This window comes from Pleurodeles waltl, chromosome 6 (assembly GCF_031143425.1).
Source record: "Pleurodeles waltl isolate 20211129_DDA chromosome 6, aPleWal1.hap1.20221129, whole genome shotgun sequence".
NCBI lineage: Eukaryota > Metazoa > Chordata > Amphibia > Caudata > Salamandridae > Pleurodeles > Pleurodeles waltl.
Window position 1 is genome coordinate 71,200,272 of NC_090445.1, and position 6,000 is coordinate 71,206,271.

A 6,000-nucleotide genomic window follows, 5' to 3' on the forward strand; every position below is an offset into this window, starting at 1 on the left:
GGGGGTTCTGTAGAACCTATGCAGGTATTTAAAATGTACTAAACGCAACTTGTAGTTTGGCGAAAGCTCAGTAAGCTGCCCACAGCAAAACTCCCACTGTTCCTCAGATATCTCAGGCTGGAGCTCCTCGTTCCAATATAGCATAGATTTAGGCGCCACCCCCGGTGCCATGTTTTGCATATGGCGATAAATACGAGTTACCAGCTTACGGGGAGACGGGGAGCCCACCCGGGAACTCCCTGGATAGTACCCGGCACGCCGCACGTAGTTTATGGTACAAAAATAATTCGGAAAAAGGCACCGTACCCTCCTCTTCCGGCGCCGGGGGAGGCATGAACTTGCCATTGGGAAAGAGGTCCGCAAAGGTGCGAAGATGCAGCTTGTCAATTAGGTGACCAGCTATCCCATCAGCCACACAAGGCAGCATCGGGTTATGCAACAGAGGGAGCGATGGAGCATACAACAATGGGACCCCCGCCCTCCTGCGCAACTCCTCCCACACCCATTGCAGTGTCCCTGCTGTGTCTACATCTGCTCTAGGGCGCCGTGCCTTGGCGCATATCGCCACACCAAGTGGAAGGGGCGCCACCACATCTCGTTCCACTGCCACGTGAGGCTGAAAGGGGACAGGGTGGGTCCAAAAATGCAGGAACTGAGCCTGAGCACAGAGGGCATACAGTTTCATATCTGGGGCACCTAGACCTCCCTGTTGCAGTGGTAGTGCCAGCGTTTCCCACGCTACCCTGGCCTGTCCACCTGCCCACACCAGCGCCACCAGGCAGAACCGCAGAGTGGCAAAGAAGTGCGACGTAAGCGGTATAGGTATATTGACGAATAAATAAAGGAATTTGGGTAGCACTATCATTTTTGTCAACGCAATCCTCCCAGTTAGCGACAGGGGCAGGGAAGCCCATAATTTCACTTTCTCGCTCAGCCACATCATAGCCCTGCCAAAGTTAAGGCTCCAGATCTCCTGAAGGTTCTGGCTAATCCAAATCCCCAAATATTTGACTTCCTCCGCCTCCCAGCGTAGGGGGTATTCGGAGGACACCTCAGCAGTGCTGTCCGTGAGGGGAAAGATTACCGATTTAGCCCAGTTGATGGAGATGCCCGCAAAGCCCTCAAAGCGGACAAATTCCCGCAAGATGGGATCCAAGTTGTCCTCAGGATTGATAAGATAAAGGGTCACATCGTCCGCGTATAGTGATATGAGAAGGTTTCTAGAACTGAAGCCTATACCTCTTGCAGTATGATGTTGTCTAATCCTAGCTGCTAACGGCTCCATAGCTATGGCAAATAGCAGTGGGGAGAGAGGACACCCCTGCCTAGTACCACGCAAGACAGGGAACGGTTCAGACACCAGGCCATTTACCCTCACTCTGGCTGTAGGCAAAGTGTAAAGCAGGCGAATTTTCCTAAGCAGCAACGCACTGAAACCCATCCTTACCAATATATGGAATAAATAGGGCCATTCAAGAGTATCAAAGGCCTTAGTGGCATCTAAAAACACCACGGCAGCCCTGACCTCAGGGTGTAGGTAATGCAATGCGGCGAAGATCGTTCGCAGGTTGTGGGAGGTCGCTCTTCCCGGTATAAAACCGGATTGGTCTGGGAGTGCGATCATCGGCAACATTGGCTGCACCCGGTTCGCGAGCAGCTTGGCCAGGATTTTCACATCTACATTAATCAGAGATAAGGGCCGATAGGAGTTTAGGTCGTCAGCAGGTTTATCCGGCTTCAGCAACGCGATGATCAACGCCTCACGCATGGTGGCAGGCAACACCCCCTTTTCTAAGGCCTCCTCGTACACTGCCAACAACCGGGCCGACAGCTCATCCACGTACGCCTTATAGAAAGCTGTTGTCAGACCATCAGGTCCCGGCGCCTTGTCAGGCGGCAAGCTCTTGATAACTTGTGCCACATCTCCGGCGTCTATCGGGAGGTCCATATATTCTCTGTGGTTATTATTGAACCACGCCAACGCAATGGAATCCAGGAAGGATGTAAGCCCCTCCGGACACTAATCCTGGGTGTTGGTATATAAACGAGAGTAAAACTCGGAGAATGCTCCTACAATGTCCCCTTTGTCATGAAGCAGCTCGCCAGTGGTCGTGCGCAGTTCATGAATATACGTCGCGGGATGCGGCGGCCTAATCATATTTGCCAGGACCTTCCCCGGTCTCCCACCCTCGCCGTAACGCCTTGCCTCCGCATATTTCCCTAGAAATTTAACCTCCCGCATCGCCTCCTCGTCGTACTCCAATAATTTGGTTTTCAGCAGCCCGCCACCCCTGACTCTCCAGCCTCTAAGAAAGTGCGTTCGAGTCGTTTTATATCGGCTTCCAGCACTACCAGGGTGCCCCGTATCGCCCTCAGTACACCCGCCTGTCGGGCTATACACTGGCCCCTGATGACGACCTTGAAGGCCTCCCACAAAGTCGCCTCCGTGTCCACCGATCCCACATTGCGCTCAAAGTAGTCAGTGATATCAGTCCGTATCTCCTCTTTGAACGCATCATCAAGTAATGCGTGAGGCGGAAGCCGCCACGAGAACCCCGGAAAAGGACCACCAGGGAGTAGTAACCTCAACATACAGGGTGCATTGTCCGACAACGAGCGGGGCATGTGCTCTACCTGCGCCGTCCACAGTGCGACGTCCCGCGACACCAGCCAGAAGTCAAGACGGGACCACGTGCCGCTATAAGCCTTCTAATTTACTGTTATAAAGTGGCTGTCCACCATGATAGAACAGTTAATCAAAAATGACAAACTGATCAAATGTGTGTCACAATGCTTGTGTGCACTTCAGCGGCTGCCTTGGAATGGCTTTTCTTGCATAGAAAACCTGTTCCAAAATTGCCAGCCCTCTGTCCTGATGCATGTTCATGCATCCTAATGCATGAGCTTGTATGTGTTGTGAATCACTGGTGCCCATTTAGGCATGGGGTTTGCCCGTGTTTTAAATTATACAAGAAGAGATGGATGGAATGTTTGAATTAATCTCAGCTACTGGTAATAAGTTGTGGCCTCTTGCCAGTACATCCTTATTTTGCACTCCATTCCACCTCAGTTTGGACCCACCTATATGCAAGCCAGTCCTTTTTGTAATGTTTTTGTTTTATGCAATATCAAACATCATTAGCAAATACAGTCCTCTCCTCCCCCACCATGGTATATATCCATTTAGTGCAAATAAATGAAGTTCAGTTTATTACATTATTAGAGCCTTTACCAAACTTTTTCAAAGTTCCAGCTCCCAATTAGTCCAACCCACGTCACTGTTTATGAATTTGAGCTTCACCTCATGCACCAGTTGTTCCACCTATGGATATCCATTTTCAACTAAGCCCTGAGATCCAACCACCCCAAATTTTCTGGATTTGTGTTCACACCCCCTACCTCAAAAGACTTCAGTTTCCATTATTCTACAGTGTTCCATACCATCTAGCCATTCTTGGTGTTGAGGAACAGCCCCGGAGCCCCATTTCCTAACAATATCCCGTTTCGCCACTATGAACCCTAATATGACTAATAATTTGTGGTGTCGAATATGATCCGTCTGCCCCCATACACCCTGTAGTGCCAGCTCAGGCCGCAGCCCCAATGGTAACTCTGTTGTGCCCTCCAGTGTTTCACTAACCACTTCCCAAAAGCTCCTGACCATAGAGAAATGCTATTGTATGGGATAAAAGGTGCCCTCTAAGCCACATCTCATGGCACAGTCAGCATTTGACACCCCACCCAGTCGGTAATGTAATGTATGTGTGTGATGGATTCTATGTAGGATTTTAAATTGAATAAGGTCAAGAGGCTCTGGAATGGCCACCTCCACTGGGAGCATGAGTGCCTCACTCCAATCATTCTCATCCATTTCTCCAAAATCTCATACCCATTTATCCTGCAGTCCAGGCGGAGGGGGCTGTGTCTTTCTCATCAATGCCCCATATGTTCAGGAAATCAGTTTTTCCTTTACTGGCCCATCCATTGAGCGGACACTCCTCCTGCGTCTCCACATCTGTGAAGTGTTGTGCTGAAGAGATGCCCTCATTTAGACGTATTTCAGCAATTGCCTGGCAGGCATCTGGTATTCCTTTTGCAAATGTGTTGAATCCAGTTCACCCCCATACAGCCAATGTAGATAGCTTCTAATACCCATAGCTTGGTGGTCAATTCAGAACACTGGGTCTCTCCATTGGACGTATGCCCAATGGTTAATTACACAAACCTGTGCAACTTATGAATGTTTGGCAGCGCTATCCCTCTTTCATATTTAGACCCCTAAAGGGTACACAGGGGCACTCTCGGCTGCCCATCCACCCACCAGTAGCAGGGTGCACACCAGTGCCTCAACGTGTACAGAGAGTGTGTCTGGGTTTCTATAGAGTGTGTACTGGAGAATATAGAGAAAACACAAAAGGGCCATCATCTTAAACATTACTGCCCTTTCCAACAGGGAAATCAGCAGACTGCCTTTGTCTTATATGCTGGTCAAAGCGTGCCAGCAGAGGGGCCATATTGGTGTTGTAATACGAAACCGGACTTCTAGTAATCCAGATCCCCAAATATTTTAGTTTAGTCCTCTCCACTCTAAGGGGTAAAGGCAATGGTTGGTCACAATCCCTGATCTCTATTGGAAACAATACAGATTTGTCCCAGTTTATAGCAACCCCAAAGATCCCCCCAAATACCTGAAAGATCTCCTGCAACCTCTGGAATGTCATAGGCACTTGAGTCAAGTATAACAAAATGTCGGCATTCTTTCCTCTCCAAGTGAGCCTCCATGCCTCCTGTAGATCTGCGCATCCACCCATGTCCATTCCGTATGACCCTCTATCGCCAGTGCCAACAGCATCAGCGACAAAGGGCAGCCCTGTCTTGTGCCCCTGTACAGCCAGAACTCAAAGACAGCACACACAGTGGGGGCCATCCATTTATTAAGTTGTGGAAGAACTCCACTGTTAGGGCCTGGAGCGTTCCCTGCTACAGATGTGATCCAAGTGATTACCAGTTACTGAGATTAATTCAAGCATTCCATCCACCCCTGTTTTGTATATTTATGTGTCGCCTCAAGTGGAACGGGTATGCTCAATAATGGGTCCTGTGCACACTGTGTCACTGGAACCAAGCTGTACCCAAAGGATGAACCCATAACTAGTCAAAACTGGTCCTGGGTTGCTTGTGTTCCAGTTAAGGGATTACCTAGCTTGCCAGTTCGGGCTGGACTGTTCCTATTGCAGCCTTGTCAAGACTGATTTGCATATAGATGGGCTAAAACGGAGGTGGCATGGTGTGCAATATAATGATGGATTGGGATGCGTCCTGAGTGATTATCAATGGCTGAGATTAATTCAAGTACTAAATCCATCACTGTTTTGAATATTTATGTGCTGCCCTAAGTGGGACGGGAATGCCCAGATGTGGGTCCCTTGCACAGCTGTACCCAGCTGATGAGCCCATAACTAGGGTGAAATTGGTCCTGGGTTGCTTGAAATCTGGTTCAGGGAGGACCTGACTTGGCAGTTCTGGCTGGACGATTCCTATTGGAGCTGGGTCAAGACTGATTTGCAGATAGGTGGATCAAAAGTGAGGTGTTATGGTGTGCAAAATAACTATGGATTGGAATGCGGCCAGAGTGATTAACAGTGGCAGAGTTTGATTCAAACTTTCCATCCATCATTGTTTTATATGTTTGTGTCACCCTAAGTAGGAAGGGTATGCCCAGACGTGGATCCCGCACACATTTTGTCACTGGAACCAAGCTGATGAGCCCATAACTAGGGCGAAACCAGTCCTGGGATGCTTGTGTTCTGGTTTGGAAGGACCTGGCTTGGCAGCTAGAGCTGCCTGCTCCCATTGGAGCAGGGTCAAGACTGGCTTGTTTATAGCTGGATTAAAACTGAAGTGGCATGGTGTGCAAAATAGCAATGGATTGGGATGCACCTAAGTGATTACCAATGGCTGAGATTAATTAAAGCATTCCAGTCATCACTGTTTTGTATA